This window comes from Ursus arctos, unplaced genomic scaffold, assembly GCF_023065955.2.
Source record: "Ursus arctos isolate Adak ecotype North America unplaced genomic scaffold, UrsArc2.0 scaffold_5, whole genome shotgun sequence".
In the NCBI taxonomy this organism is placed as follows: Eukaryota; Metazoa; Chordata; class Mammalia; order Carnivora; family Ursidae; genus Ursus; species Ursus arctos.
The window spans coordinates 70,283,017-70,306,876 of NW_026623067.1; the positions used below are offsets into that span (position 1 = coordinate 70,283,017).

Below are 23,860 nucleotides of genomic sequence, written 5' to 3' on the forward strand. Positions count from 1 at the left end.
ACAGTAAGAAAATACAGTAAGAAATACAGTAAGAAAATACTCTTCAAAAAGGGGTACTGGATATGTTCATTTTCTTGACAAATAAAAGCCACAAAGTAGGAGAAATATTTGCAAATTATATATCTGATAAAGGACTTATATCCAGAATATACAAATCAAAAATCAAAACTCATTAATAATAAAAACCAACAATCTGATAAAACAAATGGGCAAAAGATTTGAATAATCACCTTTACCAAAACAGATGAATGGCAAACAAGCACATGCTAAGGTGATGGACGTGTTCATTATGTTGATTGTGATGATGGTTTCACCAATCATTAAGAAAATGCAAATTAAGACCATAAATGATACCACTATGCACCTATTACAAAGTCTAAAATTTAAAAGACTGGCCATACTAAGTGTTGCTGAGGATGTGGACCCAGAAGTTTCATACACCCCTGGTGGAAATAAATACCAATATAACTTTTTTATTTTAAGATATGGAGGTTTCTTGGGGCGCCTGGGTGGCACAGCGGTTAAGCGTCTGCCTTCGGCTCAGGGCGTGATCCCAGTGATCTGGGATCGAGCCCCCATCAGGCTCTACTGCTATGAGCCTGCTTCTTCCTCTCCCACTCCCCCTGCTTGTGTTCCCTCTCTCGCTGGCTGTCTCTATCTCTGTAGAATAAATAAATCTTTAAAAAAAAAAAAAAGATATGGAGGTTTCTTAAGAAGTTAAACACACAACTCCCATGAATCCAGGCATTCCGCTCTTACACATTTACCCAAGAGAAATGAAAGCATATATCCATACAAAGAATTGATACAAATATTCAAAGTAGATTTAATTGTCAAATTGGAAATAATCCAAATATCCATCAATAAGTAAATGAACAAATTGTGATATATCCATATACTGTAATACGTCTTAGGAATAAAAAGGACTGATGTATTGATGCACTCAACATGGATGAATTCCATGATGACCATGCTGAGTGAAAGAAGCCAGTCCCCACCCACAAAACAGTATATACTTTGTGATCAAATTTATTAAAAATTCAAAGGTTACTTGGCTATATGAGGGTGAGGAGAGACAGAGAGGGCCAAGGGGGAGAAACTATAAGGGGGTATAAGGAAAATGTTTGGGTACTGGATATGTTCATTTTCTTGACTGTAATTACATTGACACTACCCTATTATAGTGATTGAGAACATTTGGGTAATAAATCTAATGCTTATTTCAGACCAACAATTGTATAATACATCTCAAAGAATTTGTATGTAGCGAAGCTCCAGACTGACTCAGTTCTGATTTTAGATGTGTTAAGGGACATTATAGACACTGAACTAAACTCCCTAGCAAAAAGGGAATGCTTTCATTTCAACTGTGATTTTGCATGAATTCTTTTTGAATGCCCTAAGTTTATAGCTGTTTGTGAGAAAATAAAAGGCCCTATAATCTTCTCCCTACTTATCACATTACAGCAACTAGATTCATTTTTATTTTCCTTCACCATAAATCCTCACTGTAGGTGGGGAGAAAAAAAAAAGAATTATCTAGAATTCAATTTTTATTAAATAAGTTTTTAAGCATCAATACAGCAAAAACTAGTTCTAGAACTACATCTCTTCAGCACAAAATGAGGTTTCAAGACAGATGACTGACTTTCTGAATTTAAACAATGTTCACAAGGAAGGCTGAACTCTTTCCAATGTGTACAATTTATCCTGAACCTATATACTGGGTAAGTCCAGTTGTCTAAGGGTTATAAATGTCACAGAAGCAACAAAATGTTTCATAGATTATGACTTAACCATTTAAATGAGTAAAGATAAATTGAGTTGCATTTTTTTTTGATCTGACTTAATTCTACCATTAATATAGTACAGGTTGATAATTACTGTTATAAGCCTGTCTGTATTGACCTTAATCAAAATGTTATGCTATTTCTTCAAAGACTTCTTTTTTTTTTTTTAAGATTTATTTATTTTAGAGAGCGAGCACAGGGGTAGGGGTGGACAGGGGCAGAGGGAGAGGGAGAGAGAATCTTAAGCAGACTCTGGGCTGAGCACAGAGCCCAGTATGGGGCTGGATCTCACGACCCTGATATCACCGCTTGAGCTGAAACCAAGAGTCAGATGTGCCACCAAGGTGCCCCCTTCGAAGACTTCTTTGAGAAATTACCAGTTGAGAAATCAAATGACAACTGGAATTACTACACAAATAATAAGTTTCAGAGTAGACAAATTTGCTATCAGTTAATTCATCATGTAAGATTTGAGAAAATTAAACAATGACTGCCATTAAAATTGAAATTTGATACTTTTTCTTTTAAGATTTTATTTATTTATTTGACAGAAAGACAGCACGCAAGCACGAGTAGGGGGAGCAGCAGGCAGAGGGAGAGGGAGAAGTAGGCTCTCTGCTCGGCAGGGCTGTTGTGGGGCTTGATCGCAGGACCTTGGATCATGACCTGAGCCGAAGGCAGATGCTTAATGACTGAGCCACCCAGGTGCCCCTACAAAATATTTCTTAGTGATTCTTCCATATACTCTAAAAAGTTAGGCAGAAATTCAATTAAAATGAATATTGTGTGTATTACAATCCTTTAATTCTTTCCCATATTTAGAAGGGGTTTTTAGAGATCCCTGATAGATTATCATCATTCAGTAGTTAAAATCACAATGTATTTCACATTTCAATACTGTCACACATTAAACAGCATTAAATAACTAAATTAAAAAACAATTTATGATATCCTTAGAGCGTGTTTATACCTCTGTAGAGTACTATTGCAAAAAAAAAAATACAATTCATTCTCATTCTTATGAAGAAGGGCTTCTCTAAGAAGATGTGTTTTTATTTTTTTGTTTAAATTCAATAGCCAACATATAGAACGTCATTAGTTGCAGATGGAGAGTTCAGTAATTCATCAGTTGCATAGAACACTCAGCGCTCATCAGAAGATGTGTTTTTAAAAACTGAAAGCAACTACTGTTTATGGATAATTCATTTTAAAATTGGGATTAAAATAAGACACTCCAAAAGTCAAAAAATAAACTTCTTAACATTTTTAAATAATATATATAAAAGGTCAGTGACATTACATATAACAAAAAATTAACTTACATCTCAAATACAACAATAGTAAAAGTTCAATTAGCAAATCTCTGTAAAACTTTTTAAACTTAGCTGTGAACATTTCTACTTGTAGTATGAGCCCATAAAACCCCTGTCATGAGGGTCCAACTTAATCTAATTATTGGCTCTATCATCACTGCCCCACAGAGAACAAGACTGACCATAAGATTTTGTGCTTGATTTGCCTTGGTTCATGATTACTATCATGGGAGTAACAAACGAGGCAGGCCATACAAATAGAATTTCATTTCATGAAAAGATTTCAAAGACAAAATGATCAACTGCTTCCCAAGCTTTCCCTTACTGATCACCTGACATTCCACAACTAAAAACCTACCTAATAGGTTATTGTGAGAATTAAATGAGTTAGCATTTATAAAACACACAGAACAGCGAATTAAAGTTTGTTAAATAAAACAATTTTTATTCCTTTGATCTACACTGTGTTTTAAGAAATATTAAATCATATCAGTCATTTTCATCTCAGGAATTAGTTTCTTCCAATTCTGTCCCCAAAGCAAAAATTAATAGGATAAAATTGGAGAAGACAAGAAAGAACTAGACATCTTTCTTTAAGGAGGAATAAGGGTGTGGAAAGAGAACACAACTCTGAAGAGAAAAGGCTCAGAACAAAGAGGATCTGTTACTAAAACACAAGTTACTAATGTCCCTTAACTTCACAATTTTGCCCGGTATCAACGTGCCTTCCATGCAGTAAGGCAATGTCAAACTGCAGCAATATAGCCTGCTCGGTTCTTCTGCAGAGCATGCAGGAGCATCAATTCATGCGGGTGTTTAAATTCAGAGGCTTAAGGAGTAAAATAAATGCTAGTATATATTTGATTCAAGCAATGCTTGAGTGACAAATGTGGGTTATGTTAATATTAACTTTCTTTTGATCATCAAAGCCACCTCTCCTCACACACTTAGACATAAAGCAAAGCAAAATTGTCACTTATTTAACAATACAGTTAATATGTTTGTACAGTTAAAATATCATATATGATAAATATAATTCCATTGCCCACTTTCTTTCCATGAAATTAAGGGTAAAAATCTCACACATACACAGCCAACAAAAGCAAAAATAAACAAGGACTACATCAAACCAGAAAGTATCTGTACAGGAAAGGTAATAACCAACAAAATGAAAGGTAACCTACACAATGGGAGAAAATATTTGCAAAGTATATATTTGGATAAGGGGCTAATATCCAAACTATACAAGGAACTTCTACAACTCAATAGCAAAAAAACTAATAACACAATTTTTAAAAAGGTGAAGTTCCTAAATAGACATTTTTGCAAAGAAGACATACGAACTGCCAACAGGTACATGGAAAGGTACTCAGTACCACTAATCATCAGGGAAATGCAAATCAAAACCACAATAAGCTATCACCTCACACCTATTAGGATGGCTATTGTCAAAAACACAAGAAATCAGTTTGGGCACAGGTGTGAAGAAAAGGGAATCCTTGTGCACTGCTGGTGGGAATGTACATTGATACAGCTGCTATGGAAAACAGTATGGAGGTTCCTCAAAAAATTAAAAAACAGGATATGATCCAGCAATTCTACTTCTGGGTATATATCCAAAGGAAATGAAATCAGGATCTTGAAGAGATACCTGTACTCCCATGTTCACTTCAGCATTATTAACAATAACCAAGGTATGAAACAACCCGTGTCTGTGGACAGATAAATGGACAAAGAAAATGTGATATACGTATCCAATGGATTGTTCAGCATAAAAAAAAGAAGGAAATTCTACCAATTGTGACAACATGGATGAACACTGAAGGCATTATGCTAAATGAGATAAGCCAGACACAGCGAGACAAATAGTAATACAATCTCACTTACATGTGGAATCTAAAAAAGTCAAACTCATTGAACCAAAGGGTAGAACTGTGGTTGCCAGGAGCTTGGGGTCAGGAAAATCAGGATGTTGGTCAAAAGGTAGAAACTTTCTGGGGCGCCTGGGTGGCACAGCGGTTAAGCGTCTGCCTTCGGCTCAGGGCGTGATCCCAGCGTTCTGGGATCGAGCCCCACATCAGGCTCCTCTGCTGGGAGCCTGCTTCTTCCTCTCCCACTCCCCCTGCTTGTGTTCCCTCTCTCGCTGGCTGTATCTATTTCTGTCAAATGAATAAATAAAATCTTTTTAAAAAAAGGTAGAAACTTTCAGTTTGAGAAGAATAAGTTCTGGGAATCTAACGTATACCATGGTGAGTACAGTTAGTAATACTGTATTATATATTGGAAGTTTGCTAAGAGAGTAGATCTTAACCGTTCTCACCACACAGATGCAAAAAAAAAAGTAACTAAGGTTATGGATGAGTTAATTAACTTGATTGTGGTAATTACTTCACAGTTTATATGTATATTAAATCATCATGTTGTACACATTAAATATACACAATTTTTATTTGTCAATTATATCTCAATAAAGATGGAAAAAATTTTCACACATAAAAATGGGTAATTTCTATTAAGAAATACAAGTGCTAAAATTATCATATAGATTTAATTTCTAAATGTGTAAAATGTGTATAATTTATAAATTATACTTCCATGATACCATAGCAACTGAATGCAAAATGAAATATTCACTTCATTTGGAAGATACTAGGGTTTTTTTTCCCATCAAATACCACTTTTTTCTCTTAAATGACCTGATAATTTATGAATTCACAGTGCTAAGGTTTTACTCACATGAAGCTTTTCTTAACTATTAAGACAGATAAATAAATAATAAAAGTCTCTACCAAATTTTTGTTTGTTTAAATATAAGTAATATCCTGGCCCTGATTTTATAGCTATTCATTCCTCCTTTTGTCCCTTCCTTTCTTTACTTGCTTTAAGAAACCTCCCAAGCCTTAGTTTCTGGTTCTGAAAAATGAGGTTAATATAAACTACAAAGTTTTCCTGAAGATTAAATAGACAATATATGTAAAGCACCCAGCACAGTGTCTAACACAATAAGGTTTCTTTTCTTCTCACCTCTCTTTCCTTGTCAGTTCTAGAAGAGTCAGAGTAATTGTAATGGATGAGAAAGAAATGTTTGCTTACATCCTTGGTTTGTTCCCCAATTTAGGCACTGGTTAACAATATATTTGATGTTCAAAGTTTTCTTTATAATACGCTATCGAGAAAACCAAAGACATTTATTTATTCACCTAACTGCATAATGCTCCATCTCCATTCTACCAGGGAATGCTTCGTGCTAACACTGCTGTAAAATTTCCCTTTGGCAGCCATAGTTGCTCCATGATGAACGATCTGAACTGAGAGGCTAGCTCTAGGACTATAGAGAAGTTGACAGCTTCACAGAATATATGAATGTAACTTAAACTCTGATGAAGTTATTAAGGACAAACAGAATTCAGGAGATGTCGGCAGAACAGACACATCAACCACAATCTGCTAATGGAAGAAGTGACTGACTGGACATCAGACCACTGTTGTTGTTCTTGTGGTTTTAGGAGTCCACTGGACAGAGGTGAGGGATCAAGCAGCAACAACTTCTGATGCCATGAGAACACGCTGTCCTTAAATTCTTAAATGATTCATAAGTGTTTGGAAGTCAACAAGAAGATTACTGATGATGGTTTAAGCTAAAGTTGAAAGATTAGCTAATTTGAAGTCAGTAGAGAATCACTAACTATCTTGGCATTTTAAAAGTTGGTCAAGTACATGAGGTTGCAAGGGAAACTGTTTACAAATTAAATCATAATTATAAACTCCCTATGTTCGCAACAATGTTCATGAGATCCCTTGAGGCATAAATAAATACCTTTTGGAGAAAGGCTGTCCCTAAATTTCCTTTAAGTCTCTGAAATATGAATTTCAAAAAGAATAAACAATATGAACGCACTAAAGCCTAGCTTTTTACCAAAGATAACCTCAACAATTGAGACCCTTAATGATTTATGTTTAAATCCAATTTTTGCATACATTTGATATTATATTTGAGAGAAAGTTGTGAGACAGTAGAAAAAAACGTTCCTAACTACAATTTAAGGAACTTTCCTATAAGCAAACTAATTTCAATTTTAATTTTAAAACAGTTTCCAAACCTCAAGAAACTGCTAGTTACATCTGGATAGTGAAACTCAGGGAACTGGGAGCCATATATTTCTGTGCAACATTTAACTTTTATTTTATATATATATATATAAATATAAATATATATATAAATATATATAATATATATAATTTGTATATATATTTTTATGTATGTATGTATTTATATATATGTATATATATAATTTGTATATATACACATATATGTATAAGTTATATATATAATTTATATATATAATATATATAATAAAAATATATGTAATATATATATTTTATACATATATATAACGTACAGTGTTAGTTTCCGGTGTACAAATTAGTGATTCAACAATTCTCTACATTACTCAGTGCTTCCTACAAGTATAGTCGCCACCTGTCTCTGAACAACATTATTACAACATTATTGACTACATTCCTTATGCTGTACTTTTCATCTCTGTGACATATTTTATAATTGGAAATTTGTACCTCATAATCTCCTTTATCTATTTCATCCATTCCTCCACCCTCCTCCCTTCTGGCAACCACCAGTTTGTTCTTTGCATTTAAGAATCTGTTTTCTTCTCTTTGTTTCTTTGTTTATTCATTTGTTTTGTTTCGTTAGACTCCACATATAAATGACATCATATCTTATTTCACTTAGCATAATACCTTCAAAGTCAATCCATGTTGTTGCAAAAGGCAAGACCTCAGTCTTTTTATGGCTGAGTAATATTCCACAGTATACACACCACATCATCGTTATTCATTCATCTATTGATGGACTTTTGGGTTGCTTTCATATCTTAGCTATTGTAAACAATGCTGCAATAAGGGGTGTGTGTATCTTTTCAAATTAGTGTTTTCATTTTCTTTGGCCAAATGCCCACTGGTAGAACTGCTGGATCATATGGTATTTCTATTTTTAATTTTTTGAGGTAGAGGACCTCTTTTCGAAGACATCCAGATGGCCAACAGACAGATGAAAAGATGCTCAACATCACTAATCATCAGAAACATGCAAATCGAAAACACAATGAGGTGTCACCTTACACCTGTCAAAATGGCTAGAACTTTTAACTTTTTAAAAGCAGGTGTATGCATGCCTATTTTTAAAAATTGATTGAAACTGTTAAATAACAGACTCAAATCTGAGTGTGGATTCCCAAAACTACATTAAGCACACATAATTAGAAAACAATAGTTCTCAAAACTATGATGTAGGCAATTAAGAAATGTCTTGAAAAGAAAAATTGTACTTGATAACTTCAACAAGTTAAAAAATTCATAATACATTGAAATAGAAAAAGATCTTAATCTTTTTCCTTTTTTAAGATTTATTTATTTACTTGAGAGAGAGAGAGAGCGTGCATGCAAGTGGAGGGAGGGGCAGAAGAAGAGAATTTTCAAGCAGACTCTCCTCTGAACTTGGAGGCAACTCAAGGCTCAATCTCACACCCATGACGTCACAACCCATGAGACCATGACCTGAGTCGAAACCAAGAGTCAGACACTTAACTGACTGGGCCACCCAGGTGCCCCAATCTTAATCTTTTTCTCGATCTCAAAAGAGATCATGTCAAAGTTTTTGATGTTATTAAACCCAAATAGGATCATTAATCTTATGTAAACAGACAAGTATGCACCTCTTCATAGACTTAGCATAAGTATGCTCTCATGAGCCATTTTGAACATCACTTCTTTAAGTGAGCCTTGGCTGACCACCCAAACTAAAGTAAGCTCCATTACCCTGTTTTATTTATCATAGCACTTAGAGCTATCTGATATGTTCTTTTATTTACTTGTTTATTGACTATCTTATTCCTTTAAAATGTAGATTCCAGGGGCACTTGGCTGGCTCAGTTGGTAGAGTATGAGACCCTTGATCTCAGGGTCATGAGCTCAAGCCCCATGTTGGGCATAGAGCTTACTTAAAAAACTGAAATAAAATAAAATATAAATAAAATGCAGCTTATCAGAAGTAAATCAGTAGGGGCGCCTGGGTGGCACAGCGGTTAAGCGTCTGCCTTCGGCTCAGGGCATGATCCCGGCGTTATGGGATCGAGCCCCACATCAGGCTCCTCCGCTAGGAGCCTGCTTCTTCCTCTCCCACTCCCCCTGCCTGTGTTCCCTCTCTTGCTGGCTGTCTCTATCTCTGTCAAATAAATAAATAAAATCTTTAAAAAAAAAAAAAAAAAGAAGTAAATCAGTAGAAGCAAGAACACCACCAAGTATGTTAGCTCTCAAAAATATTTACAGATTGAAAGATAAGCTAACATTTTTCTAAAAGAAATGTTTATGAACTTGAGCATATACTGGATTACTTGGTAATCATTTTTCATTAAATGTTTATGAAGTATTACTTAAATTCCAATTACTTCTAAAATTATATGAACCCTTTCCAACTAGCTTCTCCTCTTTCTTTCTCTTCCTTATTTCAATGTAATGTATTTTTAAATGTGGCAAATTGCAGAAATTTGGGGGAGGATTCTACTTATTTTAGTAATTGAACACACACTAAACAGTAAAATCTAAGTTGCCTTCAAAAGGAAATTAGCACAACTGTTTCCAAATGTAAGCTAACCCACAAGTGACACATGCTTACTTCTTCCACCAATGTCAGAATCATTGCCTTGGTTTGCTATTCTCTACTCTCTATAATGTGTCCTTGGCAAACTCCACATATTTTATGACTTTAATCTAATTACAAATCTCTCCTGATGCCTTCCCAAATAGAATCATACTCCTGTATCTCCCTATATAACTATCTAACACCACAAACTCAACACTTCCTTCCGTCTTACTTCCTTCTTCTAGCCACCAAGGCCAGTAAAATCATTAAGACTTAAAATTTTTGAGTCAAAAAATCTCTGTGTTGCTCTATTAGAATGTCTCTAAATATGTCTTTTCTTCTCCATTCCCAGTTTCAGGTCTCATCACCTTCTCAGATTACTGCAACAAACTCCAAGTGGCTTCTCTATATCCATACTCGGCCCACTTTGGTCCACGTGAAAATTGATGACAGTGAACCTTTCTCTAGATACTACTTTCCTCTGGGTCACCTCACTGGCTTAGTCCTTAGAGCACTCTTAATCTCAGGGTCGTGAGTTCAAGCCCCACGTTGAGCATGGAGCCTACTTTAAAACTAACTAACTCACTAACTAACTAACTAAAGACTACTTTCCTCATTTTGTGTATCCGGTCAGTTTTGCCTCATAAACACCTCACTAATCTATTTGCCTCCCTCCATTTTCCCTACAACCACTCTAGTCCAAACCATCAACATCTCTTAACTCAACTATTACCTCAGCTTCATTACCAGTTTCCCTCACCTACCCTTGCCTTCCTCCAATCCATAATAAAGGCAGAATCATCTTTTAAAAATGTAATCCAAACATGCCACTCTCTTGCTTAAAAATCCTTCAGTAGCTTTTCACCACACTTCATTCAAAGACAAAACCCTACAAAGTCTGCATGATCTTGTCTTCCTACCTCTCTAACCTCATCTTAGACCGTTCTGTATTTTTTTTATGTATTTCTGTAGTCTAGGTCACACTGATCTTGAAGTTCTTCAAACATGGTAGGGTTCCTCCTGTCTACTGACCTTGACATGTCCTGTCTCTTCCCACTATCAAGTTCTGCTCACACTCCTTCCCCTTTGTTCAGTCATCTCTACTCCCTCTTTAATTCAACTCAAACATCACTTCTTAAGGCAAGCTTCCCTAACACCACCCCTGTTCCAGACTAGTTACACTGTTTCATGGTACTCTGTATTACCCTCTTTGTAGAACTAATTATAACCATAATTAGTCAATTGCATAGTTAATTTTTCAAAGTCTAGCCTTCCTGCTAGAATACAATTTCATGAGGTTGAGTAAGAATTGGTTTTGGTTCACCACTATTCTCCCAGTGCTTGGCACAGTACTTTGCACATAGTAGATGCTCAATAAATATTTGTTGAATATATAAAGAAGAAATCCGGAACAACTGCATAATTTTCATCATCATGTCTCTCTCTAATAGCCAAGTTTCAAGTAATCTGGCCTTATTCTACCTATCCACAAATATTAATCACCATTACTGAGTATAAACTTCCTCTCTCTCACTCTCAAAAACATGCTTTGTTCACTGATGCATTCAGGTCATCATAAATCATTTTGGTTTTCTGGGCCACAATACTTTCCCTTCTGTCTTAATTCTACAACTCTTTCAAAGTTCAAATACAAAGCTGCAAATATTACTTTCTTTACTAAGCTTTCCTTAGGTATTCACAATGATTTATCTTTACTGTACATTCCTATAATACTATTAATGAGCATCCCAGATTTCAATAGTCGTACATTATTCACTAATTTTTCATATTTATTAATCTAGTCTCTTCAACCAGATGTTAGGTTTCTTAAAGTTAGCATCATTTCTTACACTTTCTCTAAGTCCTCTTCCAAAGCTTTCCATCTCTATATCTCCCAACCCTACACTGCCAAACATATAATTAGCCCTTCGCACTGTATACTCTGATAAAGTACTCAATACATACTTTCTGGTTAATAGATTTTCTATTAGCCCCGAAATTCTTCATTGATTTCCTCATATTTAGCTCTACCTTTAGTGTAGTAAATAGTATGGCCACTTACACAGTGGAGACTTCTATTTTAATTAAAAGTCAGAAGCATGAAAATTACCTGATAAAATATATAATCAGAATTCTCTGCTTTGCTTTATAATGAACTCTGCCGACAGCATCAGTTTGGATCCTGATTTTACCGGATTCCAGTCAGTCACGATGTTCAAGACACATGACTTGAGAAGTCTATTATATCTCCCGGGGAATCATTTGGCGCCTTTTTGCACCAACATAAAATCCACTGTAGCTTCCAAAAATGCATTCACAGACTAAAATAATACCTTAATAATATGAAAGAGTTAATGGGCTTAATCAAATGTTTAACCCAACTCCCAAATCCTAACATTTTTACTTGGCAGTGCACCCTGCCGCCTGCGGATCTCTCTCGTACTTCAACGGTGTTTGACGCCATTTGCACAGCCTCCAGCCACCCTTCAACCTCTCTTCCAGTTACAACTTTGGGAGCCACCTTTCAGCCATCCCCTGCCCCCAAAATCAAGCAACACAATTTTTTTTTAAGCTTTGCTCTGTATTGCCAATCAACCGTGAGCAGCTACCAGATTTGACAGAATTATTCCAAGGAGGTGGAAGCTGCCGTCAACTGCCAGGCCAACATGCATCTGCAGGCCTCCTACACCTACCTTTCTGTGGGCTTCTCTTTCAGCTACGACGATGTGGCTCAGGAGGGCATGCGCCGCTTCTGCCGAGTTGGCTGAGGAGAAGCGTGAGGGCCCAAGAGTCCCTTGAAGATGTAATTAACCAGCGCCCTCGGCGCTGCCGCTGTGACCTGTTTCCCGTAGTACAGAAGCCGTCTGAGGATGAGTGGCGTAAAAGCCTGTACACCGTGGAAATCGCGGTGGTTCTGGAGAAGAACCTGAACCAAGTCCTTTGGGATCTGCGTGCCTTTGGTTCTACATGCGCAGACGCCCTTCTCCGTGACTTCCTAAATAACCACTTCCTAGGTCAGGAGGGGAACCTCATCAAGAACATGGCGACCACCTGGCTAACCTCGCAGGCGGGCTGGCCTGCAGGCGGGGCTGGGCCAGTATGTTTTAGAAAGGCTCACCCTCGATTATGACTAGAAGCCTCAGGAGCCCAGCAGGCTTTGAGGGACCCCTCTGGCAAACCCCTGATGCCAGGGCTTCTGCCTGAGCCTCTGCCTGCAGCCACTAGGCAGCTTTTTCACCACCCTGGAACCCTTGCCTAAATTGTGGAACAAATGGAAACAAAAAAGCTTTTTGCGGGGCGGGGCATTGGGGGGGGGGCGGGGGAGAAGAACATTCTTTCTCAATGGTAGATAAATAGAAAAGGGCTGGGCTTTTTTGGTGACTCACTTTTCTAACTGCCTGGTCTTATGAATATGTATACTTATTCTTTTATGGACTCAATCTACTACTGGTTATTTTCTGAGAACCTTAGAACCTTATTGGTGGGAATAAGAGCCCTGTAAACATTTCATTGATTTGAGCTTCCCATCTTATATTTGTTATTTTTAACCCATGTTGTGTGAAAATGTGAAAAGATACATTTTCACTGATTATACCAAATGATATATTCCAATTTCTGCTCGAAATTATAATCAATGATTTAAATTCTCTGTAACTATTGGATTGCAGGTTAGACACTCAGGTTAATTTTTAAGTCATAGGAGCACTGTTTAGTTACATAACCATATCTTTATTCATAATGCCCTAGTATTCTAAGGAAAGAAATGGAGATTTCAAAAATGGTCCTAACATAATTAAGAAGAAGGTCAGGCCTCGGGGAGACTCTGACTCACATCTGTTTCTTTATCATTAAAATTGTAAGCATTTCAGGCCATTTACAAACAGCACGCTTTTATGAATTAGATATTTGAATCAAAGCAAAGTAAAAGAAAAATATTAAAATTCCTTGTAAAATATTTCTTTGGAATATGTTTTAATAATTCTGTGTTTTAGGATTCAGTTCCCATGTGTCCAGTTAACTTGGCTGTGTTCTATGAACCACCTGATATTCCGTATATCAAAGATAAGATCTCAAATATATATGTAATTCTCCTACAACTGAACTTTGAAAAATCTAGATTACAAGTTTCTTTGCAGTCATCACTAACCCCGAAACCAAACAGTGGTTTTATTCTATCCAGGAAAGATAATCTCATCAAACCTGGGCAGCTTCAAGAAGGCTTCCATGTTGGGAGAATCAGTCTATCTAAACCAATTCCTTAGATCCATAGGGTAACAGCTAGCTATCTCAGAAAGATCAATCTCATATTTAAATGTATTCATTCTTCGATTAACAAATAATCATTGAGCATCTACTATCTGTCCAACACCGTTCCAGGTGCAGGATATTCAGCAGTGAACAAGATCAGTAAGTTTTCTACTTACAAACCTTAAATTCTGAGTGTCTATGCAGGAGGGAAGTAGGGTGAGTATAATAAACAAATAAAGAATAATACTGGTTATAAGGAAGATAAAATAAGAAATTGAAGTAAAAAAAAAATTTTCAAATGAAAGAAACCTGCCATAGAAAAAGGCACATCAGGAGCACACTTGTCTTACACGGTAGACCACATACATACACTACATTATGTAACTGGATAGATAAGCTACGCAGATATAGATTCATAGCTACATATTTAAACCACACAATCTTTCTTAGACCAAACATTTCATGGTGTAGGTCACTGGTCCACAGTGAACAAGGAAAACAGTATCACTTTTTCAAAATAATAGATTTCTCATAAAATTAAAATTTTATATGCTTAATAAGTAAGGAATTTTCTACTATAAATGCTTTATAAGCCAATTACTAAAGATAATTAACAAGCAGAATCAGTAAAATGTTCTAAATAACTCTTAAAATATTTGTTCAATTTCACTTCAGAATATATATATGTGTGTGTGTATATCACACTCTACTCATCTGCCCTGAATTTTATGCAAATTCCAACTAAATTCCCTGTATAAATACACACAGAGCAAACTAGTACAATAAGCATAATTACTCGTGATAAAGAGCAAATTTTACATAAATGACCCATTCCTATTTTCTATATGGTTTATACACTTTCTAGAATGTATTTAGAATCACCTGTTTTTTGGGCCAATTCTCTACTTACACAAATGTGGAAGATAATATAAACTTCTAAAAAATAAATTATTACTATTATATTAAATATCAATCCACATTCCAAAAAAGAATGTTACATTTCAAAATACACTAGTAAAGTCCACTTTTATTGTTAATTCATCCATACACATTATATACATGGCTTCATAAATACACCACTGTATTCAAAAAAATACCTCTTAAAGACAACTAAATTGGCAGAAATGTTTTTTAAGAAGCATACAATTAATTTCTGATCATGACAGGTATGTGTAGACTAGAGAATTAATTAAAAGCAAAGCATCTTAAACTAACAGGTTTTTAATGTTATCAGTTTGATTTTTCAAGAAATACATGTCATTTATTTTCAAAATGAAATGATAGCAATACTTTCTACACCCTATCAACTGTATTTAGAATAAGATACTCATAACTTTCAAACACAGCTTTTACTAGCCATCACTTGTCATTAAATGTAACTGTATATTCGAGAGCTTTCTAATAATAGCCTTTAATTAAACCAAGGACTGTTAGAGGGTTTCCGTTGCCCTTTGAAGTTCTTAATTATTACTTGTATCCAGCCTTTTATGGTACACTTAAGGTTAAATTAAATAATTTAAATATACCTTGAAGAGAAATATGAAGACTTTTGCCTGTTTTAATTAAATCTCTGAATTTCAGGATTTGAAAATAATAACATATGTTTTGATTTTTTTTCATGGCCGATGGTAAAATGCTCGCTATATTAAACAACAAAAAAAATGGTAGCTTTTTATGGGACTAATCGCTAAGCAGATGCATGTAAATGAGCTATTTTCTATGCATGGTTTCCAAAAGTGCTAATTAAATAGTTGGTATTCAAGGCTATGCTCGCTCATTGTTTAGTGACACACAAATTCAGCGATGTGTGCCAGCAGACATTTTAAGTTGAATGTTTTCTCCTCTACGGCCTTTGTCATGAAATGGTGGCACCATGATGAGAACACTAGTGTAAGCAAAACATTGAAATATGCTTTAATAATGTTTTAACCATGTAGTGACACTAGTCTAGTTTTCTAATGAATTTTTAATTTCTTTTTTCTTATAAGGGTGGTATGAGTTATCGCTGATGCATATTAAATCATATACATGAGTCATTTTCTCTAAATTTGCATAAAATGGCTAAATGCTAATGCACCAAATGGAGCTTACTATATGTGGTACAGCAAATATTCCCTTGAAGATTTTCTGCAATCAATCTCCTGTATTTCATTAGCAACCAGATAAGGTGTGGTCTGCAGAATAAAAAAGAAAAGTGTGTAGCTCATGAACTTATGAGGCTTCAGATGATTTCTACATGGTGATTAGAGTGGATTCTGCAATTAGAATTTATGTAGGTAAAACACACACACACACACACACACACACACACACACACACACAGAGGCTTCTTTTAAAGGCACAGTACAAGAGTTCTGAATACAGCCTTGCAATGTTAAACAATGAAAAGGTACCATTCGATTATTGTGATTTTCTATGGCTGTAATTAAATGAAGGAAAGCCATACTTTACATTTAGTGTTATGTGGTTGTGTAATCCTTACTCAAATTTTATAACTCAAGATTATAATTTCCCTACTATGATTATAAAAGAACTTAAAAAATACCCATCGGTGAATTTTTTTTTCCTGCCAACTTTTCCCTTTTTCTTTGTCAAGTAATAGTGAGGAATTTCTACACTGATGTTTAACATTTAAGCGTGATTTCTTCTGTCACCAAAATACCCTTACTGAACTGGTATTAAGATCACATGCCATAAAAATTGCATCATGGTGATAGTATTATTGGCCAGACCAGAGATGTTTCCTTGAGGAATAAACTTGTTGTTTACTCTACTTATCAACCTTTTACTTATCTCTCCATACTTCCACCATCTGGGATATTTTTTAACCTGGTGTAGAAAAAAAATTGGGGGAAAGGATGGCTATTTAAAAATAAATGTATGCTTTACCCTACAGTTATTTTGAATTAGTCTTGATAAATAATTAAAGAATGCATAATATATTATTTAGATGCCATGGTCTTAAGAATTTGAGTGGTATTTCAAGTACAATTATAGTCATTTATTTATCAGTAGAAAATTTACATAATCACACTTCAAAATCCAGTGGACTGGAGAGATATCAGAAAGACACCCATGACTGTGGTAATGACTCTGAGCATTAGATTAAGTTAATAATGTATTGATGCACATGATATTCTAACATCTAGCACTGCAGTATTTGATCACTTAAAATGATAAAAGCATAAATATTTTTCTCTTTTCAAACTACATTTTATGCAGAAGGTTCTTCATAATATAAAAAGCAATTTGAAAAATCAAAATTGAATTAGACAATCTCTAATAAAATGGAGGTAGTTAAGTTGAATTTAAAGCCAAATTTCTATTTCTATTGGCCAAGAAAATAATTTTGTCTTAATAATAATTATTGGTTAGCATAAATTACTGTTCATGTTATTTTGAACTGATGATATAGACCTTAAGGCTGAATTCCAGAAAAATGACAGAAATTCAAGTCCTCTCTCTTGTCAGTGGGCACCGCATGCAAATGGAGGGATTACCTCTTGGAAAGGTAACACACTTTCTGTTAGCTCAGTCATGCTATGGATTCTTCCTTAGCAGCTAGTCCATGTGAGACAAATTTGGCAGAAATATATGCAGTATTTGTACTATGCTGTTTGAATCACTAGAGTCCCATGTCATATCTGCAAACTCAGATTTTAGACTATAATTGAGCATGAGACTTGAGTGTGAAAATCTAAGCTACTCAGCGATTTCTAACTTTATTTGGGGACAGCTAAACTTGTTATTTTTTTATATTAATCTAAGTACCTACAAATTGTCTTAAGAGTTACTTTATAAAACAATACAAATATGAATTCATCAATTAATCCCTATTTCCTTGCTGTCTAGATATTTTCACTACCAGAATCACTCAAGAGGCATGTACTACAGACCCTAAAGATGAAGACCTATCAAATTATTTTTCTTCCATTCTTTTCAAAGCCACTTGTCATGATGATAACTTTATATTTAAAGCTCCTAAACAGTTTTCAAACTATTCCAGACTGTTCAACATCCTCAACTTCAGATTCCTGTCAGCCACTACTAATTTAACTTTGTATATAGATCATATATTTCAAGGATAATTCAATACTTTAAAATGATATATATTGAGCAGCTTCTATGTACAAACTATGTGCTTTCTAAAAATAAGGCCTAAAATCCATTATTTGAGCTCCTCTCAAAGACTGTTAAATTCATGCAACAGTTTCAGGTACCTTCATAATGCTCACTGAATTAAAAATAAGGACTAAGTACACTTTTATTATTACTATACAAGAGATGTAGTCCTGACAGGAAGTAAGTGCATAGATTCTGAATTTCAATGATATTAAATCTATCATTGTCCTCATGAAGGCATTACCTCCAAATAAATTATAGTAAGTTTTTTTTTTCATTAGACCAGGGTCGATAAGTGCATAAATTAATTATATTTGAAATATTTATTCAGGGAAAATATTTCTTAATAATACTGGTTAGCAATTCTTCAACTCATTTATATATGTGCATGTATGGTTATATATGTAGATTATATTTTTTCCCCTAAAAGACAAAGATTTGAGAAATATCCTGCGTAACATTCTGCAAATCATTTTTGTGGACTGATTCAGAGAAAGTGCTTATTATTATTATTATTATTATTATTATTATTATCACACATTCCTTTTCCCAAGAGGTTCATTTACAAGTTTTCACCATTTATTACAGTGATTAGCATCTATAGTTATTTCCAGTCTCCCACTAGCAATTATATAAGACATAAACATTTTAACCTTGTCAAGTTTGAATTCAAAACTAAAAAAAAAAGAAAGAAAAATCCAAGAGCCAGGTGGCAGTTAAAATCCTCCTGATAGCTTGTTTTCCCAGGGCCAGTGACTATTAAAAGAAACTCTGAGAACACAAGATATCCGTCAGATAGCTACTTAGTGACAGAACCAAATGAATATTGTTAGGTGAGTGTTTTAATAACGCAGCATTTTCGAAGCATTTTTCCAAGATTATTTCTAATTGGCCCTGTCATAAAGTAGTCGAAAACTGCCTTAAAACAGTAATCAGTTTGAAACCAGTTGAGCAAGCCTATGACAGGAAGTTGTTAATAATATGCTTCGAAATTTACCTGTGAAATACTGAGCTTGACTACTTTTGTAAGAGAACTGAAAGTAAACGGCCTTTGTAATGCAAATCGATCAGTAGCAGAAAGCCACCACCGTGGGAATCCCACAACCTCACCTGAGCTTGCTACAGACCTTGGTGCACTCTTTGGTGAATGAAATCAAACCTGCTTTACATGTAGGTAAATGTCCTTTAGTGTCACTAAAGCACAGCCTGTGGGCTGTGGCGCGTACACGTACACCAGGAAGCCTGTGCCCTCGTCCCAGTGCTCGTGCCCACCTAGCCGCAAGATCGCCCGCAATCTCCCAGGACGAGTGACCATCACCTGAAACGAGGACCAGAGTGGCTCCTCCTGTTTCCGCCCTCTTGCGCTGCTCCAAGACCCTCCTCTTTCCCAACCTCACCCGAGGGCCGCAGAGCTGGACCTGCGCCGGACGAGGTGGATTTAGCCCGGTTAGAGTTAAGATGGTATCATTAGCTGCGCACAGCGTGACTTCCCACTAATCCTCTCTGCAACTTACAACAAGTTTAAATGTCCATGCATGATGTTATTAACTGGCTTTAGTAAGTGCTTAAGACCCAGATCTCTTTTTAAAGTAATCTCTGAACAAGTTCTACTGTATCCACCCAACAGGGAGATTAATATTTCCTGCAAATCTGATAGGGAAGAGATGCGCGCTGGGTCCAGAATGGGCAATGGGGCAGAAGTGGAAGTTGATCCAGGGAAGGCCCCAGAGCGGAGTGTGCTCACCAACCCTGGTTCCTGATTCAGAAAACTTCCTTCTCCAAGAGCTTCCCAGGGTATGTGTGGGGGGAGGGTTGCTCTTTCCTTTAGCTTTTCACTAGGTTAAAAAATGGGGGGAGGAGGGGCGCCTGGGTGGCACAGCGGTTAAGCGTCTGCCTTCAGCTCAGGGCGTGATCCCGGCGATATGGGATCAAGCCCCACATCAGGCTCCTCCGCTATGAGCCTGCTTCTTCCTCTCCCACTCCCCCTGCTTGTGTTGCCTCTCTCGCTGGCTGTCTCTATCTCTGTTGAATAAATAAATAGAATCTTTTTTAAAAATGGGGGGAGTGGAGCACAATATCTTTATCAATGATATTGATCATATCCAGGGAAGATTCCTGGGCAGAACTAGTGCAACAGTTAGCAAAGGAAAGCCCCTTAAACACAAGTTGCCTGCTAGCTTGAGTAAGGGGCCCTGCGAAGGAGGTGGCCGCAGCTAGATCCCTTGCTCCAGCCGACGTCCTGACGTGACTAAACCCCGATGCCACCCTCATGCACAAGCCCAACTCAGAGATTCCTAAGCAACCGCAATCCGGAGCTGGCCAGAAGCAGGACCGAGGTCGCTGGTGAGGGGCCGAAGGGCGGGCAAATAAAAAAACAGAACAGCCCTAGCGGATGCAACTCAGCATGCCAGGCAGAGGAAGGCTGCCGGCCCCCCTCTACGGTTCTCAAACCTTGGAGGGCGGGCGCGGGAACTTGAGCTCGCGCAAACTTGGGAGGCCTCCCAGCCGGCTACCTGGGCCGCAGCACGCCCCCCGCGGCCCCGCCGCGCGCCGGCGAAGAGCGCGCGCCAGTCGCGGGAGCGCGCGCGCCGGCGCACCAGCTCCAGCAGCTCTGGCGGCTCTGGCAGCCCGTCTCCCGGGAAACACCAATCAGACGCCCGCTTCAGGAAAGGGCCGCAAGCAGCCACAGCTGTAGGAGGACTCTGGCTGTTGGCGGTCACCGGGAGGCGTCGTGCTGCCCGGCGGCAAGCCGGCAGCCTTCGCCGCTGCCACTGCCTAGCCCAGCCAGTTCCGCAGCCAGTCACAGAGTCGGCTGTCTCCTCTGTGCACCGCCCACGCCAAGCACCTTGCAATGCGACTGCTAAGCCTGGCTATTTTTAGATCTCAAGAATGCGTTGTGCGGGAGCTCAGCTAAACCTCAGTCAAACCACCAAACACAGTGATGTGCTTCTCTTTGAACAAATATGGCTCTGAACTCCATATTTCCCTGAATAAAGTCGATTATCTTCACTTTTTAAAGTCCTACCCCCTGTGGTCTGGCAGTTGGCTGCAAAGCGGAAAGCCACATGCTCCCACCTCAAAGATGGTCATCACCTTTCTAAGGAAGTGCACTAACTCTCGCGACCCTGATTGAGGGCAAGCAGACATTCTTTAGGAGCAATCATAACTATATACTTTTCATTTCCATTCCATCTTTAGAATTAATTCCACAATAAAGTCGAACGATTCCCAAAAGGGGTGAAATGGGTTCTCTAAGCAGATGAGAATGAAGGTTTCTGCTGATTTCTGTACTAGGTTAACTTGTGCTAAGAAACCGATGAACACAAAAACAGGATAACAAAGCCATCCATTAAAATCTGGAGACACTGAAGAACTACCTTACATGCCCTGTCACTGTAGGACCTGTTCAGCTGTCTCGAAGTACTAACGTTAAAACAATTGGGCCAGCATTATAGGTGTCTTTTTCCTCATTAATTTCTAAAGGACACCTTGTCTTTGTTGCCCATCTCACCACCTCCACCCCCATCATCCATCCAAATGCAACATCATATGTAAGGTGTGTTTTACTTACCCTAACTTACTAGGGAAAAGCTAAGTCACAGAAGACAGTGGGAAAGGGTATGAATATTCTTAAGCTACAATGGCATTTCCAGAGGAACAGACCCATAGGAAAAAAATTAGATAAACAGTTACACATTGTTTCATCATTTTCTAGCTACATTAGAAAATAAAACCTTTGGCTTTATCTCTCCATTTCTGAAAAATTCAAAATTCTCAAAATGCTAAACTGTCTTGAGCCGTTTGAATGTAGTCTATAAATAGGAAGAACCTTTAGGAACGTGAAATATACTTATCCTTATCTCTTATTCAAGTGGTTTCTTAATTTTCATCAAAGACTATACAAAATCAAATTAGAATTCATATTTTTCCAACTAAGAAAATAGTTTCAATTTAAAAATTAAACAGCACTGGTGGAAATGTATTGTTTAAGAAGACTTAAAGAAAAGCCACTTTGAGAAAATAATTCATTTTGAATGTAAATAATGCTTTTATCTCATTACTATGCACATTAATGGTAACTTCACTAGGGGGCTGATACTGGTGGATATATCCACTCACATCCTGCAAAGATATTGCAGGAGTTTTTCCTGTGTATCTTTTTTTACCTCTACCCAATTTCCACTTTTGTTGTTGTTTTGGATTTTTCTGTATGACTGTGTTTTTATGTTATATCCTTTATGATTCTATTATTGAGTGACTTTTCATTGTTAATTTTCTAGTAGAAAGTAGGACAAGGAAAATTAGTTGGTTATATCTTTATATTCTTTCACAAGTGTCATTTTATTGGCCAATTTTTAAGTATTTCATGAAAAGATTCTAGATGTCAAAACCTGCAGTTAACGCTCCTGTTTAGAAATACACAAAATAATACCTTTGACGTTGGCAACTCAGATGTATTATTCAGCAAAACAGCAATTACTCATTGTTTTGCACTTACATGTTAAGAACTATGCGACACTTGGTGACACAATAACAAAATTGCAAAGTCAATTATATTTAAAATAGACATCCCAATAAAACATACACAACCAACTCCTTTTACTCTTTTGAACTGTTCTGTTTCCTTTTTCTGACTGTTTACAGTTAAATCGATTATGTGAATGTTAAATCTAGGTATAATAACTGATTCACACACATCATGAGAAAAGGAAAGTTAGAAAATGGGGAGGAGGCGTAACACAAAGGGAGGTGTATTCCTGAGGGTACCAGAATCCACGTAGGGAGGTGCCAGAATGTTGCATATTTTTGGAAATGTACATCTATGATGTTCTTTTGCAATGTCAATCATAGTGGCAAACTCTGAAAGAGCAGTGTCTGCCAAAATTTCAAGCAAAATTTAGGCTAGATTCATACTAATAATTCTAAGCAGAGCTAAAGCAATAAAACCCAAGTAGAGTCAAGATCTTTATATCTAAGAAGGGAGGGTTTCAGGTGGGAGTAGTTGTTTGTTTTATTCTATTTTAATTGCATAAGAAGCATTTTTGTAACTTGAACTTCCCAGTAATGAATTCCGCTTCTCAACCCAGCCTGCAGCCTGAATTGAAGTTCCCATCAGAAAATTAAAATGTTTGTCTGGATAAAATAACTTCTAAATGAACTCTCTATTCCTTTTCGTTTCTTTTTGTATTTTCTGCAATGTAGCCCCTCGCAATGATATTAGTTCTAGTGTGGGAAAATATTATAATTGAGATCTGGTAAGTTATTTGCAGACTTCAAGTTTTTCTTTACACTGTGCTGACATTTAGTACAGCCCTGGTGAGGAAAACAATACTACCATTCATAGCTCTAGACGTAGATTTCAATCGACTTAAGCGGGCACAATGAAACTTGGTCATTCACTGGTTACCCATATTGTGTTCTCAAATTTTCTCTCAGCAAAAGTATAATGACTCAGTATTGTATGGTTGCATAGACAAGGGCTCGGAACAAGAGACACTAGTTTTGTCTGACGGTGTGAGAAAGTCGTGAAGGGATCTTTTCTTCCAGATGGTGTTAAATTCAGCTGCCTTTTTAACATTGGCCTTGCACAGCAATCTGCTGCTCCCCTTTCACAAAGACTGCGCTTGGTTCCCACTAGTTAACATGCATACTCACGCAACCTGCAACTTCACTCCAACTGTTTTACAATGCAGTGGTATGCTAAATAAACTTGATCCGGTTTCTGCCAA

General features: G+C 36.7%; 1 pseudogene; it reads left to right on the forward strand.

Annotated features, from left to right (window-relative positions):
* Positions 1-12,895, forward strand: part of LOC113254973 (ferritin light chain-like) — a 44,533-nt pseudogene extending 31,638 nt beyond the window's left edge.
* The last annotated feature ends 10,965 nt before the right edge of the window (positions 12,896-23,860 follow it).